At 43.8% G+C, this 16,317-nt stretch overlaps 1 long non-coding RNA gene across 2 annotated transcripts in view; it reads right to left on the reverse strand.

Annotated features, from left to right (window-relative positions):
- The window catches only part of LOC101147157 (uncharacterized), a 67,814-nt gene extending 53,354 nt beyond the window's left edge, over positions 1 to 14,460 (reverse strand). For both annotated transcript variants that reach the window (XR_010130843.1, XR_008671039.2), the window contains exons 1-2: positions 14,263 to 14,460; positions 13,306 to 13,395 (exon numbers count right to left, since the gene is read on the reverse strand). This is a non-coding gene — a long non-coding RNA (uncharacterized lncRNA). The remainder of the gene's footprint in view (positions 1 to 13,305; positions 13,396 to 14,262) is intronic.
- Positions 14,461 to 16,317: the final 1,857 nt, after the last annotated feature.

The following is a 16,317-nucleotide window of genomic DNA, read 5'->3' on the forward strand; positions in this document are numbered from 1 at the left end:
CCGCGAAGGCCCAGAACAGACGCTATGTTGTTCTTTCATGACTGCCTTTGCTAAGCGGCTTGTGAACTGAGCCCTTGACTGTGAGGCCAGGCATGACTGGGGAAACTAACTACACAGATGAGCAGTCCCCCTAAGACAAAGGGGGAAAAGTCCAGTGGGTAGGATGGAGAGGGTGAGCTGTGTCTCAGGAGCTATGGAACAATGCAGCAGTTTCAAACCCAGAGAACCTAACAGGCCTTATAGTCTTCTGACCACTTCATTTTACAGGTTAAGAAACTAACGGTCAGAGAGACAGTGACTGCCTTCAAGTCATGCATGAAATTAGCCGTTAGGGGTGAAATTAGGATGAGGCAAATGAGGCACCTACATGACTCTAAGAGGATCCCTCCTTAAACTCTGCACCCAAGGCCCCTCACTCAGTTTACCTAATCTTGGCCTTAAGTCCTACACCACCCAGGCTGCATAACACTTGCCAGTCAAAGACCTTCCTAGAGATTATTATGATATAAATGTTTGTATCCTCCCCTGGTTAAAATTCATATGTTGAACTCCTAATCCCCAATGTGATGGTATTAGTAGATGGGGCCTTTTAGAAGTGATTAGGTCACAAGGACAGAGTCTTCATAAATGGGATTAGTATCTTTATATTAAAAAAAAAGGACCAAGGGACCATCTTTGCCTCTTCTGCCATGTGAGGATGTATAGAAGGTGCCATCTATGAGGAAAGGGCTCTCACCAGACACTGAATCTGCCAGCACCTTGATTTTAGGTTTCCCGGCTTCCAAAACTGAAAGAAATAAATATTTGTTGTTTATAAGCCTCTCAGTTTATGATATTTTGTCATAGCAGCCCAAACCGACTAAGATAGAGTTTCTATCCATAGAAGGTGCCATGTTTTCTGGCAGATGCACCTGTCCTCATTAGAGCAAAGAAGGACCTCTGCCTACAAGCAGCCAATGGAAGTCTGGCAGGCAGCTGGGGAGAGCTTGTGTGGTCCACTGCCCCACTGGAGCCTGCGTGATTTCACTGGATGATCAGAGTCTGTCTTGGAAATTTGAACCGTCAATAGGGGAGAGTTTGTAACAGCTGAGAGATGAAGTCAAAGGCATTCTTGTTCCCCAATTCTTGTTGCTTGTACTGTCCTCAACACATTCCTGTGGTGGAAAGGGAGAGAGAGGTGACTAGTCTTATGCCTCTCCCAAGTGGCTGCTGTGCCACTCACTGTTCAGATTGCTTCCTACCTCATGGGAGAGTGGAGGCGCGGTGGCAGGGGGACCTGCCTCTCCATTCATTCATTTAACAATTATTGAACACCTCATTATTGCTAGACACAAAGGTCATTAACACTTGGTCCCTGATATTAGGTGCTTACACCTTAGCAGAAGAGACAGAGGCAACAAAAGAGATAATTATATTGCCATTGCCACTTAATAATTATAATGATGAACAAAGGCAACAGATGTTGTTGGGACACCAGGAAAAGATACATATCCATATGGAAAAACTGGGAATAAGTGCGAAACAATGCTTCCTGGAGGAGGTGTTGCCTGAACTGAGTTTTAAAGGGATGAGCAGGACTTCTTCATTCACCAAGTGAAGAGCAAGGGAAGGGCTTTCCAGACTTGATCAAAGGACATGGCTGAGAACCAGCATGGCAGGTGTGGAGGTACTGCAGACAGTTTGGTCACTATATGAATTTTAAGTGAGGCCGGGCACAGCAAGAAGGAGGCTGAACCTGGTTAGCCCGGCTAAGGAGCTTATACCTCATTTGCCAGGCCAGCTCTCACACACTGGTACTTAAGGCCAGGCACGGAATCTCAGGACAAACTTTATTTGGCCCATAGAAGGTTTTACAGAATTCTGAGTTTGGATGCCTTTAGACAGCCAAGCTCCATTTCACCGCAATCCCCACTGCTCCCCATTGCCTACCTATGGACCCGGCACTCATTTCTGTTTCCTCCTGCCTTCTGTAGACTCTAAGGATGTGGTGCCTGCTCTGGGGAGTGGAGAGTCTCTGAAGGGTTTCCACCAGGTGATAAGCATGATCATGCCTTTGCTTTACAAAGATTCCCTTGGTGATGATGCAGAGGAGGATGGAGGGGTATCATGGAGACAGACGAGTCCTTTTGGAGGCTGTTGCAATAATCCAGGCAAAAGATGTCAAGGGCCTGCAATTATGTCCTGGAAGAAAGCATAGTAGGCATGGCAGGATAACCCCACCATCACCCATTGCGGACCCTTGAGGCCTGGGGAAATATGGGAGAAGGTGGTGGGCCTGGAGCTAGAAATTCTATGTCGAGGACCACTTTAAATGACAGACTGTTGTAAGCATCCCTAACCTACCGAGCACCTACTATACCCAAAGGTATGACATTCATAGTCTTCTGTAATTATCCCAACAACCCTGTGGAGCTATTGCTGCCCCTCCCTGCACTATTCTAAGGCTCAAAGAGCTTTCAAGTAGCTCCCACAAGGGATCCTTACTAAGCAGTTCTCCTGGAATTCAGACTGAGAATTATGCGATTGGAAGGCTGGGGTTTTGTTCACTACAAGATACCTGTGTGGGTTTATCCTGATGTCATCAGAGTCCAGAGGCCATCAGAGTGGTATTTGAGGAGTGCGACCCAGTAGGGGATCAGTATGGACTTTGGCAATTCCCTGACTGAGAAAAAAATAACTGAGAGAAAACTACCCAAGAGGACAAGATGAGAATGTGCATTTGGAGCTTGTTTATTTGGCTTGGAGTCTTAGTCCATCTGGGCTGCTGTAACAAACACCATAGACTAAATTTATTTCTCATGGTTCTGGGTGCTGGGAAGTCTAGGATCAAGGTGCCAGCAGATTTGATGTCTGGCAAAAGCCTATTTTCTTATTCATATGTAGAGCCTTCTAGCTGTGTCCTCACATGGTACAAGGGGCTAGCTAGCTCTCTGGGCTCCCTTTTATAAGGCACTAATCCCAGTCGTGAGGGCTCCACCTTCTAATAGCATTACCATGGGGGTCAGGATTTCAGAATACGAATTTTGGGGGACATAAACATTCAGACCACAGTACTTGGCAAACACCCCTCTACTTTTTCCTCAGAAGATTAGGAAAAGTTTCAAGTTTATTTACACATTAGAACACAAATGCCAAAGCAAGGCTAGATGTTGTACTTTGGGGTCTGCTGGCTATAAAATCTCTAAAGGAGAAACCAGGCTGGAGAGGGCCTCAAGTGGACGGGCCTGGGAGCTCCAGTCCCTAGCTCTGTTCTCTCTGTTCCCCTCCACCAGCTTTAAGGGGAATTAGAAAACCACCTCTATGTCCCAAATGCCAAGCACTCAAAGTCAGTGGTTCTCAAAGTGTGGTTTCCCGACTCGCAGCATCTACACCACCTGAGAACTTGCTTGACGAAATTCTCAGGCCCTACCCAGACCTCCTGATATGGTTTGGCTCTGTGTCCCCACCCAAGTCTCACCTTGAATTGTAATCTCTATAATCCCAACGTGTCAAGGGCAGGACCAGGTAGAGTAATTGAATCACGGGGGTGGTTTCCTCCATGCTGTTCTTGTGATAGTGAGTGAATCTCACAATATCTAATGGTTTTATAAGTGTCTGGCATTTCCCTTGCTTGCACTCATTTTCTCTACTGCCACCCTGTGAAGAGTTGCCTTCCACCACGATTGTAAGTTTCCTGAGGCCTCTCTAGCCATGCAGAACTATGAGTCAATTAAATCTCTTTTCTTTATGAATAACCCCATCTTGGGTATTTCTTCATAGCAGCATAGGAATGGACTAACACACTTCCTGAATCAGAAACTCAGGGGATGAGGCCCATCAATCTGTGTTTCAACAAGACTTCCAGGGACTGTGATGTGCGCTCAAGTTTGAGAACTACACCAGTAAGTGATAATAAATATGACAACATATTTTTTTTTAACGCTTTAATGAACCTTATCTATTTTCCTTGCAATGCCCTGGGCTTCTCCAAATGAGTAAAGAATTTCTGCAAAGTCACTTAGGGTTCAGCAGAATCCCAGGTGTGGCCAAAGAATGTGCATGGGCAGGTAGACCATCAGTAGGTTAGAACTCAAGTCCCATGATGGCTTTGAAAAAAATTGACGTTGCTTGATCTGATCTCAGCTGCCAGGGCACCTCTTCAGGGCAGGCTTCCTTGAGCTTCCTGGGCTAAGGTAGAAGCTCCTGTCACATTTTCCCGGAAGCATTCCAAATTTCTGCTCATCATCACAGTGCTCATCATACTGCAAAAGGTCTATCTGTTTAATCATCTGCTTCCTTCACCCTAAGCTTTTTTTTTTTTTTTTTTTTTTTGAGGCGGAGTCTCGCTCTGTTGTCCAGGCTGGAGTGCAGTGGCTCCATCTCCGCTCGCTGCAAGCTCCGCCTCCTGGGTTCATGCCATTCTCCTGCCTCAGCCTCCTGAGTAGCTGGGACTACAGCCGCCCGCCACCACACCTGGCTAATTTTTTGTATTTTTAGTAGAGACAGGGTTTCACCCTGTTAGCCAGGATGGTCTCGATCGCCTGATCTAGTGATCCTCCTGCCTCAGACTCGCAAAGTGTTGGGATTACAGGCGTGAGCCACTGCACCTGGCCACCCTAAGCTTAGTGAAGGCAGAGACTCTGGTATTCTTGTCCTTGAATCCCTGGAATCTAGCAGAAGGACACTTAATAAATATGCATTTAGTTAGTTGAACATCAAGCTCACCTTTGCCTGTGGGGCCTTATGCTATCCCTCAGCCTGAATTCTTTCTCCCCAGATTCTCTGTGGCTTGTTTAGCTTCTCATTCCAACCATAGCTGCTAGGTCATCATCTCTTGACCACCCAACCCAACTCGGGCACTACGTTGGTCTCTACCATCCCCAACACTTTGTATTCAACACGGCACTTGATCACTATTCCATAGTCTACTGATTATTTTATGTTCCGACTCCTACTTCCTAGAGTGCAAGTTCCCTAGTCAGGGGCTGGTCTATCTTGCTCAACTCCACCCTCAGCACATTAAATCCCTCAGTAAATGATTTTTGAATGATGCATGACTTTTTACTGACTCATTTATCAAAACACTCTGACATTATCTATGTATGATCATTTTAGAGATGGAGGAAAATAAACTCAAGAACTGGTGACTTGCCCAGGTCACACTGCTGGTGGGTAGCAAAACAGCAGCTAGAATCTATAGCTTCTGGCTTTCCAGCCAGTCCTTGTTCCACTACATTCATTACTTCTTTGTTGGACTGAAAAGCTTAGGACTTTTCCTGTAACTAATACGGAGCCATTGAAGATCTGAAGTTTCAAGGAAGTGGTAGGATGGATTCTCTTTTACTATAAGGTAAGTGCCTCCCTCTCCCATTTTGCCACATTGACTGATCTTATTTCAAAGGCATCTGTTTTTCCACCTGGGGGTCACAAAGTTACTGCCTCACACCATAAATCCACCGTTGGCATTTCCTTGCAGCTGTGTTAGTTGACAGCTCTGCATCACCAGCTCTGTGAAGATGTGGGAAAGCTGGTGCTGTCAGACTCCATCAGCAGAAGATAACCTGTGATTGCTGATGGTTGCACTAATTTACCTGCACTGTCGGGGAGGCCCTTCTGCCCTGTCTGGCATTTCCAGGGAAAGGTACAGTGGAGATAGAGACGTCACTTCAGGAGGCAGCTGATTTATGTCAGAGGATTAATATGACCCTATATCAAGTTCAAGTTTTGGTCAATCAACTCAGAGCCTCATAAACTTTAGAGAAAGGTAACCCCTTTGCTGTTACTTTGGCCCAAAAGAAGAGCACCAATCTTCATTAAAACATGTTTGATAACTGCAAAAGTGGGAAAGGATTGATTAAACCAACTGTAGTACTTTCATAGGATGGAATATTATGTGGCTATTAACATTTGACTTAAAAATAGGTAGAAATCACTGGATTCTCATAATAAATTGGTTAGAAAAATTGGTTACAAAATGTAAAGCACCAAATGAGCCTATGTTTGTTTTGGAAAAGTATAGATGGATAAATGAATGGGTGGATGAATAAAAAGATCATCGATATGCAAACAAATGTATAGTTAGATGGACAGACAGATGATTAAGATAGAAAGACACCAAAGAAAGCGTGGAAAGGCCAACATAAATATGTTAATAGTGGTTATATCTGGATGGAGGGATTAAGAGCAACTTTAAAAATCAGTTACTTTTATTTCCTGGTTATTTAATAATAAACTTATATTGCTTTTGTTAACACAAAAGCATAGCTATTAATAACAACAATTCTAATATTCGGAATCAAGAGCTCATCTTTTACCTATGTGTCCTCTTTATACCCTCTTTACTCTTGTTACATGAATGTTCATAATACCCATTCATTCATCCATCCATCCATTCATCCATCCATCCATCCATCCATCCATCCAGGAGGCAGAATCTATCTGGACTTCAGGATGGTATTTATATAATCCCCCAAGAAAGTTTTATATTGATTTCAGTTCCTCTCATGCCTCTGGGCTATTTTATTCTTCTTGTTGTTGTTCCTCTTCTAGACCATGGAGCCCCTTTCTATATCCCATCATGCCACCCTTTGTACTCCTGGTCAATTTCTACTCACGCTCTAAGACTTTCTTCAGACCTCACCTTTCCCTCTTTCCTCTTGTTGCTTTCATCCCCTCCTTCTACTCCCTCCTCCCCCATGGCCTTTGTTTTCCAATTGCACCTTGTACTTTGCACTCTATTTGAAACTTTCCAATATGTACAGTTATTATCTATGTACTTGCTGTCTCTTGATTAGACTTGGTGCTTCCTGATGCAGAGACTATGTCTTTCATCTCTGCACTCAGGGCCTAACTGCCTAGTAAAAGCTAGTCTGCTTCTCTCACAAGTATGTTTCTGTCAGCCTAAACAGAAGATTGACCAACAGCCTTGATACCATTCATTTAATCAACAGGCACTTACTAAGCATCTACCATATCCGAACCACAGAGATTAGTAAGACACAGTTTCTTCCTCCAGGGGCTCACAGCCAGGTTGGGGAGGCAGACATGGGCACATGAAAAAGAACCATAAACAGGCCGCCATAGGATGTCAGAGTCCTATTTCAGCCTAGAGAGTGGGCCTTCTAGGAGTTCAAGAGACCCCTATAGGCTGTCTGGACAGGGGAGAGACTAGATGGCAGGGGGAGGCAGTTAAGGTTTGAACAGAGACTTCAAAGAAGAGAAAGATTTAGACAAACACGAGGGATGAGGGATGGCATTCCAGGTAGGGGGCACTGTGTGGCAAAGGAGCAGAGGTGGTGGGCTCCTGGCTTGTTATGAGTGTCCAGGCTGTGGGAGCTGAAAAGGCATCAGAATTAGTGTCAGCCCCTGGGGTTATGTCTAGCTAGTATCATTTAGAAGCAGTGCGACTTCTCAGAGCCTCAGCTTCTTCACTCATGAATTAAATATTAAATTATCTGCTTTATCTGTCTCATAGGGAAGTTGGGAGAATCCAGTGACACACGGTGTGTGGAAATTTTTTGTAAATTGTAAAACAATACACTTATGTAATTCACAGAATAAGAATAATCAGCAATATGGCTAGAGGAAGGGATTTATAAGGAAAGGAAAACACTTAGGCATGTTGGAATATTTAGAGCAGGGTTTGGGGAAGGCCTTAAAGATTCTGACTCTGACTTTTCCATTTAGCTCTCATGATCCCCAGTACCATTTCTCTTGTGAATTCATTGATCTGGTTCAGCCTGGGTTAGGTGCCCCACCTCATGTTCCCAATATCCCACTTACTTAGTAAGATAGCCTTTTAATTTCTGTTAACATCTATCTTCCCAACCAGGCTGGGAGTTCATTGAAAGCACACATCTTACTTTATTCATTTTGTAGCCTCAGTGTCTAGTACATTATCTGGCACACAGTCGGGATTCAGTAGATGTCTGTTAGTGATAACTGTTTTAATGGCTACTCTTCATGAAGCGCTTACCAGTTGGCAGTCATTTTGATAAGCACTAAACAAGAATTTGCTCATCATCACAACAACCCTTATTCCCATTTTGCAAATAGAAAAAGTGAGTCATAGGAGGCTTAAATAACTCAGTCAGTTTCACTCAACACATGAGCATTGGAGCTAGAATTTAAGCTGAGGTCCTGAGGTTTCTGAGTGCCATATGTTTCTTGTGAATTCATTCACTCATTCATTCCACCAATAATGATCATGTGCCTGTCACGTGCCAGGAACCATTTCAGGCTGAAGGAATGTGTCTGGAAGAAGTGATAAATGGGATATCAGATAATCTCATGCTCGGTGAAAATGTGAAACGTATGTGTGACCAAAGTACAGAGCATCCCAGAGGTGTGGGCAACTCAGCTGTGGGTGGGGGTGGAGAGAAGCCTCCAAGAGAAGAGGAAGAGAGCCAAGGGCATTCCATCCAGGTAGAAGAAAGGGCAAGTGGGAGGACACCAGGGTGGGGTGTAGCAAGTTGAGTCTGGATGTTGCAGTGAGTCTTCCTGACTAGACAGTGTACTTCTTGAAGGTGGAAACCGTGTCTTAAACATCTCCACTTTCATAACCCTGCACAATGCCTGCATCTGATTGCTCAGTGAAAGCTTGGTGGATGACTGAGATGGGTTTCTACATTTGAAAACAGAGAGCAAACCTCAAATTTCAGAAGAGCACTAGAAGGCCGCACGAGAAAATGACTCCAATTTGCAAGGTGCAGCCAAGCATGACCAGAAGGAAATGAATTTGTGTATTTACCAAGAACCTCTTTGCTTGGCTCAGAATATCCTCAGATCTCCATCTCAAACCTGCTCTCCTGTTAAGAGAATGCAAGACAAATTCTGTCTAAGGTACTTTGGCTTTTGCAAGTTGCTAGGATATTAATATATTTATCCACAACCACAGACACTTGGCTCAAGAACAGCCCTCACTTGAGGATAGATCATGGGGAATCAATCAACATGAGGTCCTGAAGGGGCTTTTAAGTCAGCCAGGGACGTGGTCATTTCTTGGAGGTGCCACAGCTGAAGTTTTTCTCCAGGTTTGGTGATAATAAGTTATTTTTGTTAAGTTGATTTGCTTTGGCCTCTTTTGAGGCTTCATATTCAGTTGTGATTTGCACCTGCCTTTTTTAACCTAAAAACACATGTGAAGGAGAGGAATGGAGGCATATTTTCCCACTCCACAGTCCCTGGGCCTCCAAAATGGGGATGCTTTGGGTCTAGATGTCCTCAAGGAAAATAGGACACTTGGGTTTCGGGGCTCATTACGTGGATGTGAAGGAAATATGGCGTAGAACCTGTTGATATTGTAGCCCAAGGGTCACATACTAGAAGACCACTACCTCTACAATGATTTCAGTGGTGGGCGTGGGGAAGGGAAGGGAACAGGCAGGGCTATCTTTTGTTAAACTGTAGGATATAGGGATGACTCATGACCTATACAGGGCCAGGCATTTAGCTTTCACATGCCTCAAACACAAATCAATTTGACTACACAAGGGGAAAGCAAAATAAACTCACTTCCTGATTATTTTTTCTTTGGATGGGGGTCTTGCCTTGTTACCCAGGCTGGAGTGTAGTGATGCAATCATGCCTCACTGCAGCCTTGACCTCCAAGGCTCAAGAGATCCTCACACCTCAGCCTTCCGAGTAGCTGGGACCACAGGCATACACCACCATGCCAGGCTATTTTTTTTTTGGGGTGGGGGGGAGACAAAGTCTTGGTATGTTTCCCAGGCTGGTCTTGAACTTTGGGCTCAAGCAATCCTCCCTCCTCAACCTCCCAAAGAGTTGGGATAACAGGCATGAGCCACCATGCCCAGACCTATTCTTTTTTTTTTTTTTGAAGAGCTGCAACCTCCTGTTGGCATCACCAACAAGCATCATTTTTTGAGGCTCTCTTCATATAGACCCTGAGACTATTAAAGCCAGCACTTGTTCCTACCTATCGTGGTTGTATAATAAGTCACAAAGGTGTCCCATCCCACATTCCCACAGAGATGATAAAAAAAGAATCTTCCCTCTGACTAAACTTATTACTTAAATGGATAAGTGATCGTCTATCAAATTATCGGCAGCAAGGGTGGCTTAATATCAATACTTCTGAAACTTTATTTTGAGCTGGCAACTACAAAAACATGACTGTCTCATAGTCCATAACCCTTACAATAGCTCAAGTTTTTTTCCTGGTAACTTTAGTAATATAATTGGCAACTAATTTAACCTGGAAGATTTACTGGCAAGTTATATCACTCAAAACTGCATGTTTATAGTCATAGTTTTAACTATAATTTAAAATAATTCTGTATAATGAAATGGGGATATATATGGGAATAAATTCTGTGCCATTTATTTCAATTTGAATTTCCAAATTGTGATGTTTGCCTTTGTGCTATAGGAATAGGATTAAATGGGATAAGACTAGAATTTATAAGGGCTGTATAAGAGGGGAGGGCAGAGATGAAACAATGAGGGTTATGATGATAGTGAATAGCAAAGAGTGAATTCTGTATGTTTTTGCTGTGGCACTGAAGTGAAGAGATACTAGCTTTGGCTGTTCACAAAATAGGGCATCATGATTTCCAGTGTTTGAGAGAAAATTGATGGAAAAAGTTTGCAGTACTTGACGTGTATTTGCATGCACAAAATAAAATTATTTGTCCACCTTAAAAAAAAACTGCATGTTCCATGACACTTTACTAAAATATTTATTAGTGGACAGATAACTCCTACTTTAAAAAGTGTTCAGGTCTAAATCATTCGACTATACTCAGTGGTTTTTATGAGCTTTCCCCAAAGCTTCCTTTGCCAAACAGAGTCCCCCAAGAAGATCATATGTGTAGAGGAGATCAGTGATCTGACTAACTCCATGCTTGGTTTTGGCCATGAGGCTGCACAGAATCAAATGGATCATTCATTGATAAACATCATGAGGGTTCTTATAATTTTTTCTGAACATCCTGATTTATGTCTCATAATTTGATTTTAACATTTTAAAATCTTATAAAGACATAAAATTATGGCTTTTTTTTTTTTTTACCATCACCAGTGATGCCTCCAGGCCCCTTCTTTTATTAAAGCCTAAAATGAGCCTTTTTATGTTTTTTACAAAAACACAACAAAACAAGATTCTACTATCCCAGTTCTGTTCTTGTTGAATTTAAGACACAATCTCTGACCTCAAAGTGGCCAAGGAGAAAGGGCAGAAAATGATTTTCTGCACTGCACCTTTACCAATGGAAGCTGGAGAAACAATACATACTCATGAACTCAGGTGTATTGTAGCAGCTTTGTCAGGTCTGGTATGTTATAGAAATGTCTGTTAATCATATAAGTATAAATAGCATGACAGGCCCACAAAGCAAAGCCAAAATCATCCATAACTGGTCTTCTGCTAGTTTCCAGGTGTGATTTCCATACAAGGATCCTCTGCTCCAGCCCAGTTGGAATTTTCCCAGTGGTGAACACCTCTTCTACATCACCACCTCTGCCCACCTCTGCCTCCTTCAGCCCCCTTCTCAACTACCCTGACCCAACCCTCTCCCTCCTTATATGTATTCACTCATTCAATCACGTATTCATTTGTTCTTTTAATTGATATCTACATCTATCCACATCCAATATCCACATCCAACTGGCAAGCAAGTGGTATCTGTTTCCTATTAACCGGAGTAGAAGTCTAAGCGCTTGCGCCCACTGCATGTTGGTATTGAAATTGCCACGAAAAACACAACACAGTCAAGCACTGGATGGAACAGGACTTTACTCACACAGAGAAGAGACAGAGCAAGATCTGCTTCACTAGTGGGTGTCAGTATCCCATGGACAGCAGGTCCATCCCAGTAGCTGACACAGGCCATTGAATGACCCCTCTTATGCTGCAGCAGAAGGGCCCATCCCCTGCCTGCAAAGGACAGATACAGTAGCGAAGTTTCTAAGTGCCATATGATGCATGCCCTTAAGCAAAGCAAAGGAGTATAAACAGAAAAAGATATTCCCACAAAAGGTGATAAGTCCAGCACAGGCTGAGGATTCTTTATTTCTTGGTAAGGAAGTCTTCCAGGCCCAACGTGCATTCTTAGGTGGCCAAGCAGGGATGGAAAGATGGCATGCAAGAGACTGCCTTTCCCAACATACATCCCCACCTTTATCCGCATTTGTACCTACATCCATATCTACCCATATCCATATCCATTTCCATATCCATATCCATATCCATATCCATGTCTATGTCATCTCCCAGGTTGCTATCACTTGTTTTCAGTTATGTTCATCTGCCTGGTCTTGATTCATTTATTTTGATGGTGTATTTTTTCTCCTATATTACACCATGAGTTTCTTAGAGATAGTAGCATGATTTACTGATTTCTGCATCTTACACCAGCACACAGTAGATCCTTAAGGATTTGAAGATATTGGGGAAAGTAGCACCTTTGTCAGGCATTGTTCTGGCCAGTTAGGCCGCACCACCTTATTTTAACCCTGGTTACCCTATGACCTTGTCTCACTTCTGACCTTTGCACTGGCTGCCCCCAGGTCTGCCTACGGTTGGCTTTTTCTTTTCATTCTTATTTAAATTCAAAAGTCATTTTCTCTGAGAGTCCCACCCTGATCACCTGACCCAGGGATCCCAACCTGATTCCCCCACAAAGTTATTCTATATCCCAGCGTCCTCTTTCATTCTCCCCATAACACCTATCAATTCCTGAAGTTAGCTTTTTAATGAATTTATTGATTTGTCTATTGTCTGTCTTTTCCAGCCCCTTTCCCACTTAAAATATAAGCCCCATGGTGGCAGGGGTTAGCTTGTCTTTTTTGAGGCTGTATCTACAGCTTAGAGTAATGTCTGACACACAGTAGGTGCTCACTTATCATTCAGTGAAAGAGTAACCTCAAGCAGAGGCTATTACTATACCATTTTTTTTTTTTCGAGATTGGGTATCACTCTGTCACCCACGCTGGAGTGGAGTAGCATGACCTTGTCTCACTGCAGCCTCCACCTCCCGAGCTTAAGCAATCCTCTCACCTCTGCCTCCCAGTTAGCTGTGTCCACAGGCACACCCAGCTATTTTTTTTTTTTTTTTTTTGTATTTTTGGTAGAGATGGGGTTTTACCATGTTGCCCAGGCTGGTCTCAAACTCCTGAGTTCAAGCAATCCAACTGCTTCGGCCTCCCAAAGTGCTGGGATTACAGGCGTGAGCCACCTTGCCTGGCCTATAGCAGTTTTGGAGATGAGGAAGCTGAGGTTCATGACAAGGCCCATGTCGACAGATCTGAGATCCAAAGCCCTTTTCAAAGCCCAAGTCTCTTACAGGACGAGAGACTGCCACTTACCAAGCACAGTGGATACGTTGATAGAAATATGATGCTTCTACTTTAATCAGACTTTCTGATGTTTCTCTTTTTCCCTTGTCTGTTTTGAAACTGTAGACAAACAGGCATGTGAGTCTCTAATTCCAGAAAGTTTTATTTACTAGCATAATAATAAAAATAATAGCTTCAAAGTATGCTAAGAACTTTGTATACACTATTTCACTTAATCCCCACAACAAGCCTATTAGAAGGATAATTTAATCTCCTTTATACACATAGAAAAATAAAATTCAGGAAGATAAAATACCCTACCTAAGATCAGTGGTATCAAAACAAGAATCAGAAGATACAAGCAGTAGCTGAATGTAGTGGCTCATGCCTATAATCCTAGCACTTTGGAAGGCTGAGATAGGAGGATTGCTTGAGGCCAGAAGTTTGAGACCAGACTGGGAAACATAGTGAAACCCTGTTTCTACAGAAATGAAAAAAAAAAAAATTATCCAGAGGCATTGATGTGCACCTGTAGTCTTAGCTATTTGGGAGGCTGAGGCAGGAGGATGGCTTGAGCCCAGGAGTTCAGGGCTGCAGTGAGCTATGATTGCACCACTGCACTCCAGCCTGAGTGACAGAGTGAGACCCTGTCTCTAAAGAGAGAGAGAGAGAAAAAAAGATACAAATGGCTTAATTTGAGAAGTGAGTGATAAAAGACTAAGGAAACCAAGACTCAAACTCACATCTCTTTGCCTAACCACAGCGCTAGAGTAAACACTCGCTAAAGGCAGGCTCTGAACTGGGTACCAAGGATACGAAGACTCATTCCCTGACCTCAGCAAGCTCGTGGTCTAGAAAAGGAGGACCCAATTTGGACAGGAAACAAACCAGGCACAAAACAAGGGGAAGAAGAGAATGGAGAAGGAGGCCTATGGGGACATGCTGGGCTCCTGCAACCTTAAGGGGGTAAATATAAAAGGGACTGACCTTCTAGTTTTTCAGTGTAACACCAGAGCTGTAGAGGGAGAAGGGCCACTAGGAGATTCCATTTCAGTGATGTAGCCAGCAGGAAAGCCCCCATAAGTGAGAGCCTGGAGAAGTATCTCCTACCCTGGACCGTGGCAGGAGGGAAAAAGAGCAGTCACTGTAGGGTGAATAGAGTGGTCCCTAGATTTAGTGTTTTACTTCCCCTCCCAGCCTTGAGCCAGCTGCTGTGACTCATGGCTCTTTGGCTGCAGGAAACCTGTTACAACCTAACTTTCTGCCTAGGTCAATTGGTTTTGGTTTCATTTTCTAGTCTGGAGTATGATCATGTTGTCTATTAAACTTAGAAATTTTCTTGACATTTTCAGTTTCATGCAGAATGAAAAAGAAGTGGTCTTGTGACAATGTGATCACCTTGCTGAATGTTCTAGAGCTAACCAGTGGGACAAGGGACAAGGGCTTCCTTATCAGGATGAAGCCTCGGTCTGTGAAGCCAGCAGTCCCAGTATTTGAAAAAAAAGTTGTCTCAGTCAGTGTTCTAGCAAAAAATGGATGGTACACTCAAACTGTGTAACTTGGAGGGAATTTAAGGAAAAGATCATTTACTTAGATGCAAAGGAAACTCTGGGGCTTACAACAGCAGGGAGTCATTACCTTCCCTATCTCTTAAAAGGCAAGAAGAGGGAGCAGTTCCTGGAAGGAAAAGATGGGAGTTGTAGCGAGAGGGCTCACCAAAAAGAGGCTGCCTTCATGAGAAGAAAGCAGCCAAGCCCTAGCAAAATCCTAAAAGGAGGGAGCAGGGAGAATAAATCCCCCATCCTCACTCTCCTGCCACTCCCTGCATCTCTTGCTGGTAACTTGCAAAGGCTGGGCACAATTGGGAGCTAGAAGACAAGGGAGATCATTGATGGGGCCCATGCAGATCGGCCTCCTAGGGTGCAGAGGTGGGTACAGAAGGGTCGGGAGATCTGGAGAGCCATGGAAACTCATGTAACATGTAACAATAGTTATGGCTGGTTGATAATAACTATACAAAGAGTGTCGATTGCGGTAGACAACTGCCATTGACTACTCAGGATACATCTGGCCCTTTCAAAGCACTTTCATGAACTAGCTCTTTTGATTCTCACAACAAGCCCTTAAGGTGGGCACTGTCCTGGAACCATTTTCCAGACAGGGAAACCAGGGATGAAAGAGGTTAAGCATTAGCTGGGAAATGAAGGAGTATGAACTCAAACCCAGATGGCTGTGGTTACAGATCCAGTGCTTGTTGTCCACTGGATGGGCCCATCTTACCCAAAATGATAACCGAGGAGCTAGGTCCTCAATCATTGCTGAAGGGTAGGGACATGAGTATGGCCTGGGGAACAAGAGGAAATAGTTCCATAAGCATTGTTAATCATAAATGAGATCAAACAAACATGCTTCATTTAAAAGACGTTAAAATATCACCCAAGTGGGTGGGGGTGGGGAGACAGAACCAGAGAGAATGAGCGAGAGCGAGCGAGAGTGAGCATGCACCAACTGCACGTAGGATACGAGCCAAATGTCTAATTATAGCTGATAAGGCTCCTCCTGATCTGTGCCCTGCCTACTCATCTTTCCCTGTTCCCCGTGGGGCACTGTGTCCCAGCCAAAGGAAACTCTACTTAGTTCTCAAAATAGCCCTAGGTCTTCTGCCTGGGACAGTTCACCCCACCTTGTATTCTCCCACCTCAAATCCTATTTATCTATTGGGTCCTAGTTTTGGCCTTTCTCTTGCCTTTCTTCCTCTCTCCCTCCTTCCTTCCCCTAGCAAACACTTATCGGCATCGGGTGTATGCAGATACAGTGGTCAGTGTTGCTGCCCTGGGTCAATACTGGTCCCTGCCTTTATGGAGTTTCCGTGAGGAAATCTTCCCTCCATGCCCAAGTGTAGGTCGGGGATTCCTCCTTTGTGTTTTTGCGGCCTCTCTTACTCTGTCGTCTAGCACCTGGTTTCGTGCCTGTCTCCTCTCTCAGACCATAGACCCATGAGGTTGGGACTCTGTCTGATTCTGTGGGTGTTCATTTCCTATC

This window comes from Gorilla gorilla, chromosome 1 (assembly GCF_029281585.2).
Source record: "Gorilla gorilla gorilla isolate KB3781 chromosome 1, NHGRI_mGorGor1-v2.1_pri, whole genome shotgun sequence".
Lineage (NCBI taxonomy): Eukaryota > Metazoa > Chordata > Mammalia > Primates > Hominidae > Gorilla > Gorilla gorilla.